The sequence below is a fragment of the Cetorhinus maximus genome, chromosome 13, assembly GCF_964194155.1.
Source record: "Cetorhinus maximus chromosome 13, sCetMax3.hap1.1, whole genome shotgun sequence".
NCBI lineage: Eukaryota > Metazoa > Chordata > Chondrichthyes > Lamniformes > Cetorhinidae > Cetorhinus > Cetorhinus maximus.
Window position 1 is genome coordinate 72,675,664 of NC_135891.1, and position 11,502 is coordinate 72,687,165.

An 11,502-nucleotide genomic window follows, 5' to 3' on the forward strand; every position below is an offset into this window, starting at 1 on the left:
TTTGGAAAGTTAAAGAGAAAAGACAAGGCAATAGTGCAGGGTAGCAATATGGATAATGATAACCAGAGTGTGACTGGAAGGGACAGAGTGTATAAACGTATTTTTCAAGACTGAATTTTTCTTTTACAAGATGGCATGGCATGATCTGGATATTCAGATGCTAACCTGGGATTTTTTTTAAAAAGGTCATAAATTCACCTTGGAACTGCCAGCAAGCAGGCCTGTTCCAAGAAATCACCTGACCTTTACGATACTTGAGGAAGATCTGATTGTTTGTTTTGAACAGCAATCACTTTAATTGAGGGGGAAAAACTGAAAAGGTAACTTACTGGAAATCACATGAGAGAGAGAAAAAAATTGAAGTTGTTAACCTGCTAGTTTTGAAGTCTTGTTGGGGAACAAGCTGAGAAAGGAAGGCTACCCTAACTGGCTCTCTCTCTCTCTACCTTGCCTAAAATTGTGTGTGGCTATCAATCTGTAGCCAGAGAACTTGCATCTGAGTGCATCTGGTCTGCATTTGGACCTACAAAGCTGAGACCAGTTGGTGAGAACTTCACACGAGAGGACTCCAGGTCGACAGGGTCAAGACCCTGCGGACTTTATCCTTTATTTTATAAGGACCATCCTCCAAAGCCCATCTCTGCAGAGACTCTATTGGTTTTGGTGTGTGTGTGATTTCTTTAGGAAGGGTGTGTGTGTGAATTATTTATGAAGTTTATGTGTATGTGGGAATTCTCTAGGAAGAGCTAGATAGTTACACTTCCTGATTACATTTGTGTGTTAACCAGTACTGGCAAGTTGTTTAAAAAGTAAGTTTTGTTTTATATTAAACAGTCCTTCTGAGTTTATTGAAAGAAGCTTGGTTGGAGTCCCTTTATCCTGGACACCAGTAGGGGAAATAGACAATTGGCTCTTTTGGTGAGGAAATTAAACTTTTAAATTAATGGTACAGCCTGTGGAGTAGTGGGGCTGGATCATACGCGCACTCCTCCTAACTCGGTTGTAATGTAAATTGGGGGGCTCTTGCGGGATTTGAAACGCAGACAGCAGGTGATTGGATACAGAATGACAGCAATCGGTAAGGGATAAAAGGACAGAGACCAGGTTTCATTTTTCTTTTTACATTAGTAAACTAAAATGACTTCCTTTGATGCAAGTGAGCTTTTGAAGCAGCCTGGGTTAAGTTATGATTCTTTAATGATGTTAACTGTCGCTCAGTTGGTGAGTGTGGTGGAAAAGTTACGGACAGAAGTTAGTGTGAGGGCTAAGAAAGCACAGCTTTGAAGATGAGTGGCCAAAAAGCTGAAAATGGAAGTGCAAGAACCAGAGAACCCTTTAGAATCAGAAGGAGACAAGTTTACATGGGCACAATTTCAGTTAGAACAGAAGTTGGAACTGGAATTTCGGGTGAAGGAAAAGGCAAGGGAACGATAGGAAAGGGAACGAGAGAGAGCATTTCAACAAGAATTAGAAAAGCAAAGACTTGACCTCCAAAGAGACCAGTTAGCGAGGGAAGAAAGGGAGAAGGAATGAGAAAGGGAATATCAGCTTTAAAGGCTGGAATTTAAAAGAGACGCCTCAGATGCTGAGGAAAGTGCTGATGGTGAAACAACCGCCTCCACCCCAAAGCCCAGTGGGGAGATGTTTAAATTTGAACAATCACTTACAAATTTTGAGGAAAAGGGTGTTGAGGCATTCTTTATTTCTATTGAGAAGGTAGCTAAGCAAATTAAGTGGCCAAAATAAATCTGGATGTTTCTCTTACAGAGTAGGTTGGTGGATAGAGCTCATGAGGTATATGCATTGCTGTCAGAAGAAGTGTCTATGGATTATAATGCAGCAAAAAAGGCTATTCTTAGTGCATATGAGTTGGACCCTGCAGCATACAGGCAGAAATTTTGGAATATAAGGAAACAGCCTGGGCAGACCTATATTGAGTTTGAGAGGGTAAAGCAAAGTCATTTTAACCATTGGATACGGGCTTTAAAGGTAGAGACAATGTATGAAGCTCTTAGAGAAATAATTCTCTCGGAAGAATTTAAAAATTCACTTCCTCCAGTCGGTAGAACCCATGTTGAAGACTGGAGGGTTAAACAGACAGGCAGTGGGGACGGCTGACGACTATGAGCTGGTCCATAAACCTAAACTCTTTTTTCATCATCCCCACAAACCCAAGTTGGATAGAAGATGGGAAGGTGAAAGGAAGGCAAGTAGCCAAGGAAGAAAAAGCACAGTCGGGAATGCCCCAGAAACCCCTCTTCAGGCCAGAAAGGAAGGTGCTGAGGGTGGAAGTGATATTTAAAGGCCTAACTGTTTCCATTGTAAGAAGGTGGGACATGTTTGTGCCGATTGCTGGAGGTTGCGTGGGAAATCCATGAGACTTATTGCAGTATGTAAGGACGATTCAGGAAAAGGAACCCTGACTGACAATATAACAGATCAAGTTGTAGCGCTAACTGCAACTGTGAAACAGAGTGTGAGTTCAGGAGAGGTGAATGAGATACATGAGAGTTATAAAGGATTTTTGTCCTTTAATTTAAGAGATACAGGAGCCACTCAAACATTTTTGCTGAGGAAAGGCATAGCTTTTCCATCAGAGAGCGTGTTAAAAGCCAAAGTTTTGGCCAAAGATTTTAGGACAGAGGGATGAATTCTGTATACTAGATTATGTGTCTGTGTGCCAGGAACGGCTGTCGGGGGCCTGCAAAGTGACTCAAGAACATTTTAAAGTTTCTCAAACAAAGATGAAAGAATGGGCAGAGAAGCAAGCTGTGACCTGAACATGACAACCAGAGTTAGTATTATTGCTATTACAGGGGGAACCTCTGAAAGCACGGTTCAGTGGTCCGTACAAGGTAATTAAGAGGGCTAGTAAAGGTAATCCTTTGATAAATATACCAGATCGTAGGAAAAAGAATCGGCTGTGTGATACCAGTATGTTAAAACAATACCATCGTAGGGAGGAAGATAAAAAGGAGCAGGTATGTCAGGTAGTTAGGACATTGGAGGACGAAATACACAGTGACAGTGAGGTGGAAGGAGATTTAGGCATCCCACAAATCGAACTTCCTACTATCCGGTTAGCTAACACTGAAATATTATGTCAGTTAGACACCACATTTTCATACTTAGAGGTGGTCACTAATGTTTCTGACTGTGTGGTTTATTTAGGTGATGTATTGATTTACAGCAACAGATCACGTAAAACAATTGGAAGCCTTATTTAATCAATTATAGTTGGTGGATCTAGTAATAAACCTTGCCAAGAGTGAGTTCACAAAAGCGCAAGTAATTTATTTAGGGTACATTGTCAGGAAAGGGCAAGTGTTGCCAAGATCAGCGAAAGTACAGGCTTTGATCGAATTCCCTATGTCTAAAACTAAACACGAAATCATGAGTTTTTTGGCGATAAGTGGCTCCTATCATAAATTTGTGCCAAACTTCAGTACAATAGCTTCTCCACTAACGGATTTATTGCAAAAGAAGGCAAAGGTGGTACAGTCAAGTGAGTGCCAGACAGCTTTTGAGAAGCTGAAGGCGATCCTAACTAATGAACCTGTGTTAGCTGCTCTTAACCTTGCTAAACCCCTCAAGATGGCAGTCGATGCTTGTGACTTGGGGGTGGGTGCAGTCTTATTGCAGGAAGATGAATTGGGCATAGAGAAGCCAGTGAGGCACTTTTCTAAAAAATTATATCAACATCAAGAGAGATACTTTACGGTAGAAAAGGAAACCCTAGGATTGTTACTGGTTCTTAAACATTTTGAGGTATATATCTGTCATGGCTGTAAAAAAGCACTAGTATATCCTGACCATAATCCTTTGGCCTTTGTGGAAAAATTCAAGTCTCAGAATGACACACTATTCTGATGGAGCTTGCTAATAAGCCTTATAACTGAAAAAATTTTCATATTGCTGGGAAAGATAATATAATTGCTGATGCATTATTAAGAATGCAAATTCTGGAAAAAATCTGGAAAGCAAAGAGGTCAGAAAACGGAAGAGATTCTGTATAAGGAGTGAATGGCTGAGTGAGTGCATGTTTGAATTCTATTTTATATGTTGTACACATCTTTTTCTGTATACTTTGTGATGAAACACATTTGGAAATGGTGTTTCATCTCTTAGGGCGGAGGTATCTTAGAATCATATCTCTCGAGACTAAAGTTTTCTTTTACAAAATGGAAGAACTTGGCATTATCTGTACATTTGGATGCTATCATAGGATTTTTTAAAAAAGGCCATAAATTCACCTTGGAACTGCCAGCAAGCCAGACCCTTCCAAGAAATCACCCGACCTTTATGGTACTTGAGGAAGATCTGATTGTTTGTTTTGAGCAGCAATCATGTTAATTGAGGGGGAAAAACTGAAAAGGCAAAGGTTGGTAACTTGCTGGAAATCACATGGGAGAGAGAAAAAAACTGAATTTGTGAACCTGCTAGTTTTGAAGTCTTGTTGGGGAACAAGCTGAGAAAGGAAGGCTACCCTAACTGGCTCTCTCTCTCTCTACCTTGCCTAAAATTGTGTGTGGCTATCAATCTGTAGCCAGAGAACTTGCATCTGAGTGCATCTGGTCTGCATTTGGACCTACAAAGATGAGACCAGTTGGTGAGAACTTCCAGACATCCACTAGGACCATTGTGGGACATGAGGGAACTCCAGGTCAACAGCGCCAGGACCCTGTGAACTTAATCCTTTATTTTATAATGCAAATCCTCTTAAGCCCATTTCTACAGAGAGACTCTATCTGTTTGTCCTTTGTGTGTGTGTGTGTGTGTGTGTGTGTGCTGGGGGAATTCTTTAGGAAGAGATTGATTGTTATACTTGCCGATTACAATTGTGTGTTAACCAGCATTTGCGACTTGTTAAAAAGAAGCTTTGTTTTATAATTAACAATCGTTCTGAGTTTATTGAAAGAAGCCTAGTTAAAGTCTCTTTTATTCTGGACACCAGGAGGGGAATTCGACAATTGGCTATTTTGGTGAGAAAATTAAACTTTTAAATTAATGGTACAGCCTGTGGAGTAGTGGGGCTGGATCATACACGCACTCCTCCCATCTCGGTCGTGACATAATTGTGCACCAGCAAATAAGATCAGAATAGAGAAAAATGGTAAAAAGACAAAATTAAAAGCTCTTTATCTGAATGTTTGCAGCAGTTGAAAAAAGTTGAATGAATTGATAGCACAAGTAGAAATAAATGAGTATGATATAACTATCAGAGAGAGATGGTTGCAAAATGACCATGGCTGGGATCTGAGTATTCATGGGTATTTGACATTTTGGAAGCACAGGAAGAAAGGAAAAGGAGGTGGGGTGGCTCTGTTAATAAAGAATGAGATCAGTGCAGTTCAGCTGTGAAAATGACCTCGGTTCTGAGGATCAAAATATAGAATCAGTTTGGGTGGAGATAAGAAATAGCAAAGGAAAGAAGTCACTAGTGGGAGTGGTTTATAGGCCTCCTGACAGTAGCTACACTGTCGGACAGAGTATAAATTAAGAAATAATGGGGGCTTGTAAGAAAGGTATTGCAATAATCATGGAAGATTTTAACCTTCATATAGAACAGGCTAATCAAATTGGCAAAAGTAGCCTGGTGGATGAGGTAATAGAATGCATTCAGCACAGTTTCTTAGAACAATATGTTCTGGAACCAACCAGGGAATAGGCTATTTTAGAGCTGGTAATGTGTAATACATAGAATCAGAACAATACAGTTGGAGGCCATTCAGCCCTTCATGTCTGTGCTGGTCCTCTGAAATAACAATTCACTGACTACCACACCTCTGCTTTTCCCTGTAGCTCTCCTAATTTTCCCCTTTCAGATAACAATCCAATTCCCTTTCGAAAGCAGCACATTCCAGATCCTAAAACGTGCTGCATAAAAAAAGTTTTTCCTTATGTCTCCATTACTTTTTTTTTGCCATTTACCTTAAATCTGTGCCCTCTGGTTCTCAATCCTTCCACCAGTGGGAACAATTTCTCTCCATCCACTCTGTCCAGACCCCTCATGATTTTGAATACCTCTATCAAATCTCCTCTCAGCCTTCTCTTCTCCAAGGAGAACAGTCCCAGTTTCTCCAATTGTTCTCTGTAACTGAAGTTCCTCATCCCTAGAACCATTCTTGTGAATCTTTCCTGCACTCGCTTTAAAGCCTTCGAATCCATCCTAAAGTGCGGTGCCCAGAACTGGACACTGGTTCGGCCTCAGCTGGAGTAGTGTTTTATATATGTCTGACATAACTTCCCTGCTTTTCTACTCTATGCCCCTATTGATAAATTCAGGATTCTGTATGCTTTAGTAACAGCTCTCCCATCCTCTCCTCCCATCTCCAGCGAGTTGTGCACATACCCCCAGCTCCCTCTGGTCCTGCACTCCCTTTAGATTTGTTCCTTTATTTTATATTGACCTCAAGGTAAAGGATCGCCTAGATAAGAGTGATCATAACATGATAGAATTTCAAATTCAGCTTCTGAAACAACTGGGACAAAGTACCAGAGAATTGAGGTGGGCCTTGTAAACAGCTCACTTCGGCACTTCCTTGCCTGTGGCTGTCCATAACCTGTTTCCGGGTCAGCAGGCCCGTCGCAATCTCTTCAAAAAATTGGATGTTACAGGGCTCTTTAGACTGAGGTAGGTCTGCCGACTCAGGAATCTTTACCAACTAGAGCTCCCCATCTTGGTAGCAAAAGTACAGCCACAAAGGTCATCAAAAAACATATCACCCATGATTCCTTCATCTAAGTCATTGATAAACATTGTGAAATGCTGCAGCTCCAGTAACTATTCCTGGGGAACATCACTGGTCACATCCTGCCACTTGGAGTACATCACCATTATCCGTACCGTGATAAAGGCTGCATAATTAAATTTATGTTCACTGTGGGAACTGAGACAACTAACCAGACATTTGTTTAGTGACAATAAATAAAGAAACAAATCTGAGCTGCAAAAAGGATCAAACATTTCCTGGAACAAATAATCTCATCCTGACTGCTGTGTGAAGATTGCTGAGCTTTATATGGTCTGATAAACAGATGGCCCCACACAGTGGTCACAGGAGGCAGGTCAGCCCATTGCAGTTCATACTTTTCACTATCAACAGTTGATCTACTGGTTAATAAAGGTTGAGAATTAAGATTGAAAAGGGAGATTGTACCAGTGAAAGTTTATTCTCAGACTCACTGGGCTTCAAGTAACGGTGCACATTGTCTGGAAGGTGTTGAGTGGTATTTAATGTAGGTGATCAGGGCCTCGCCCGAGGGCTGGAAATCGAGTGAGAGCCCTGCATTGCTAACTTTTGGGAGGGTCACCGCATTAAATGTCAATCAGGCACTTGTAGCGTTGACAAACTCGGCGCTGTAGAAATGATGTCATGGTCAATGAGGATGTTAGAGTCTGTTCTGATACCACTCTGTAACAGGACACTCAGTGTGCCCTTTGCAATAAGTGTTCAGAATTTAATGCCTTCTCCCGGAGTGAATTGGTGGCGGATTTGGGGGGGGACATGGATTTATGCAGGCAATTCTGAAGATCTATGTTCTGTATCCAGGCAGCGGTGGCGATGAATCATGCCTGTGGCAGGCTGCTGTTCCAGCTGCATTTGAGCCTAGGAGGGAGGCAACTGGACAACAACGGATACCTTTTTCCAAAATGGCTCATGACTAGTTTGTGACCCACACACAAGCATAAAGCATTGGAAATGAAGAGTCATGCTGAAACAACATTTCTGATGTCTGGAAACTATGTGGCAGCGCTGTGCAGGAGCGCTGTGAAGGAGCACTGAGAAGGAGCGCTGTGTAGGAGAGCTGTGAAGGAGCGCTGAGAAGGAGCGCTGTGTAGGAGAGCTGTGAAGGAGCGCTGAGAAGGAGCACTGTGTAGGAGAGCTCTGAAGGAGCGCTGAGAAGGAGCACTGTGAAGGAGCGCTGTGAAGGAGCGCTGTGAAGGAGCACTGAGAAGGAGCGCTGTGAAGGAGCGCTGTGAAGGAGCGCTGTGAAGGAGCGCTGTAAAGGAGCGCTGTGAAGGAGCGCTGTGAAGGAGTGCAGTGTAGGGTGTGTGTGTGTCGGGGTCGGGGGGTGTGTGTGTTTCGGGGTCGGGGGGGGTGTGTGTGTCGGGGTCGGGGGGGTGTGTGTGTGTCGGGGTCGGGGGGGGTGTGTGTGTCGGGTTGAGGGGGGTGTGTGTGTGTCGGGGTCGGGGGGCTGTGTGTGTGTGTCGGGGTCGGGGGGTGTGTGTGTGTGTGTGTGTGTCGGTGTCGGAGGGTGTGTGTTGGGGTCGGGGGGGTATATGTGTGTCGGTGTCGGAGGGTGTGTGTTGGGGTCGGGGGTGTGTGTGTGTCGGGGTCGGGGGGGGTGTGTGTGTGTCGGGGTCGGGGGGGGTGTGTGTGTGTTGGGGTCGGGGAGTGTGTGTGTGTCGGGGGTGTGTGTGTGTCGGGGTCTGGGGTGTGTGTGTGTGTCGGGGTCGGGGGTGTGTGTGTGTCGGGGGGGGTGTGTGTGTGTCAGGGTCGGGGGGTGTGTGTGTGTCGGGGTCGGGGAGGTGTGTGTGTGTCGGGGTCGGGGGGTGTGTGTGTGTCGGGGTCGGGGGGTGTGTGTGTGTCGGGGTCGGGGGGGGTGTGTGTGTGTCGGGGTCGGGGGGGTGTGTGTGTGTCAGGGTCGGGGGGGGTGTGTGTGTGTCGGGGTCGGGGGGTGTGTGTGTGTCGGGGTCGGGGGGGTGTGTGTGTGTCGGGGTCGGGGGGGGTGTGTGTGTGTCGGGGTCGGGGGGTGTGTGTGTGTCGGGGTCGGGGGGTGTGTGTGTGTCGGGGTCGGGGGGTGTGTGTGTGTCGGGGTCGGGGGGGCTGTGTGTGTGTCGGGGTCGGGGGGGGGTGTGTGTGTCGGGGTCGGGGGGTGTGTGTGTGTCGGGGCCGGGGGGGCTGTGTGTGTGTCGGGGTCGGGGGGTGTGTGTGTCGGGGTCGGGGGGTGTGTGTGTGTCGGGGTCGGTGTGTGTGTCGGGGTCGGGGGGGTGTGTGTGTCGGGGTCGGGGGGGTGTGTGTGTGTTGGGTGGGGGGTGTCGGTGTCGAGGGGGGGGGTGTGTGTCGGGGTCGGGGGGGCTGTGTGTGTCGGTGTCGGGGGGTGTGTGTGTGTGTCGGTGTCGGGGGGCGGTGTGTGTGTCGGGGTCGGGGGGGGTGTGTGTGTCGGGGTCGGGGGGGGTGTGTGTGTGTCGGGGTCGGGGGGTGTGTGTGTGTCGGGGTCGGGGGGTGTGTGTGTGTCGGGGTCGGGAGGTGTGTGTGTGTCGGGGCCGGGGGGGCTGTGTGTGTGTCGGGGTCGGGGGGTGTGTGTGTGTCGGGGCCGGGGGGGCTGTGTGTGTGTCGGGGTCGGGGGGTGTGTGTGTGTCGGGGGGGTGTCGGTGTTGCGGGGAGATGTGTGTGTGTGTCGGGGTCGGGGGGGCGTGTGTGTCGGTGTCGGGGTGGGTGTGTGTGTCGGGGTCGGGGGGGTGTGTGTGTGTCGGGGTCGGGGTCGGGATGGTGTGTGTGTCGGGTGGGGTGTGTCGGTGTCGGGGGGGGGTGTGTGTGTCGGGGTCGGGGGGGTGTGTGTGTCGGTGTCGGGGGGGTGTGTGTGTGTGTCGGTGTCGGGGGGGTGTGTGTGTCGGGGTCGGGGGGGGTGTGTGTGTCGGGGTCAGGGGGTGTGTGTGTGTCGGGATCGGGGGGGTGTGTGTGTGTCGGGGGGGGTGTGTGTGTCGGGGTCGGGGGGGGCGTGTTTGTCGGTGTCGGGGGGGTGTGTGTGTCGGGGTCGGGGGGGTGTGTGTGTGTCGGGGTCGGGTGGTATGTGTGTTGGGGTCGGGGGTGTGTGTGTGTGTTGGGGTCGGGGGGTGTGTGTGTGTCGGGGTCGGGGGGTGTGTGTGTGTCGGGGTCGGGGGGTTGTGTATCTGGGAGGGGGGGATCTGTGTCGGGATCGGTGGGGGGGCGGTGTGTGTGTCAGGGTCGGGGGGGGTGTGTGTGTCGGGGTCGGGGGGTTGTGCGTATGGGGGTCGGGGGGTGTGTGTGTCGGGGTCTGGGTGGGTGTGCGTGTCGGGGTCGGGGGGGTGTGTGTGTCGGGGTCGGGGGGTGTGCGTGTGTCGGGGTCGGGGGGGTGTGTGTGTCGGGGTCGGGGGGTTGTGCGTGTGGGGGTCGGGGGTGTGTGTGTCGGGGTCTGGGTGGGTGTGCGTGTCGGGGTCGGGTGGGTGTGTGTGTGTCGGGGTCGGGGGTGTGTGTGTGTCGGGGTCGGGGGGGTGTGTGTGTCGGGGTCGGGGGGTTGTGCGTGTGGGGGTCGGGGGGTGTGTGTGTCGGGGTCGGGGTGGGTGTGTGTGTCGGGGTCTGGGGGGTGTGTGTGTGTGTCGGGGTCGGGGGGTGTGTGTGTGTGTCAGGGTCGAGGGGGTGTGCGTGTCGGGGTCGGGGGGTGTGTGTGTCGGGGTCGGGGGGTGTGTGTGTCGGGGTCGGGGGGTGTGTGTGTGTCGGGGTTGGGGGGGGTGTGTGTGTCGGGGTCGAGGGGGTGTGCGTGTCGGGGTCGGGGGGTGTGTGTGTCGGGGTCGGGGGGGTGTGTGTGTGTCGGGGGGTGTGTGTGTCGGGGTCGGGGGGTGTGTGTGTGTCGGGGTCGGGGGTGGGTGTGTGTGTCGGGGTCGGGGGTTGTGTGTGTCGGGGTCGGGAGGCGTGTGTGTGTCGGGGTGTGTGTGCGTGTCGGGGTCGGGGGGTGTGTGTGCATGTCGGGGTCGGGGGGGGTGTGCGTGTCGGGGTCGGGGGGTGTATGTGTCGGGGTCGGGGGGGGTGTGCGTGTCGGGGTCGGGGTGGTGTGTGTGTCGGGGTCGGGGGTGGGTGTGTGTGTCGGGGTCGGGGGGGTGTGTGTGTGTCGGGGTCGGGGGATTTGTGTGTGTCGGGGTCGGGGGTGTGTGTGTGCGTGTCGGGGTCGGGGGGCGGTGTGCGTTTCGGGGTCGGGGTGGGGGTGTGTGTGTGTCGGGGTCGGGGGTGGTGTGTGTGTCGGGGTCGGGGGTGGTGTGTGTGTTGGGGTCGGGGGGTGTGTGTGTGTCGGGGTCGGGGGGGGGGGGTGTGTGTGTCGGGGTCGGGGGTGGGTGTGCGTGTCGGGGTCGGGGGGTCTCCTGATGTGTGTCGGGTTTTGGTGTGGAGTGGAGGGAGGGAGTGGGTCGTGGAGGGGGGGTGTGGGTGATGGTGGGAGTTGAGGGTTGTTTTGGGGGGCTATGGGGTTGGTCTGGGGGTTGGTGGGTCTGGTTGGGGGTGTGTTGTTGGGGCTGTCTGGGGTAGTGCTGAGGTGTTTTGGGTGTGGGGGTTGCGGGGAGGCCGGGGGTTGGATAGAAGATGGTTAGTTCACAGGAAACAGTTGGGATAAATGGGTGATTTTCGGGTTGGCAGGGTGTAACCTGGAGAGTGCAACAAGTATCAGTGCTGGGGCCTCAACTGTTTATAATCTCCATAAATAATTTGGATGATGCGGTTAAATGTATGGTTACTAAATTTGTGGATGAGACAAAGATAGTAATTG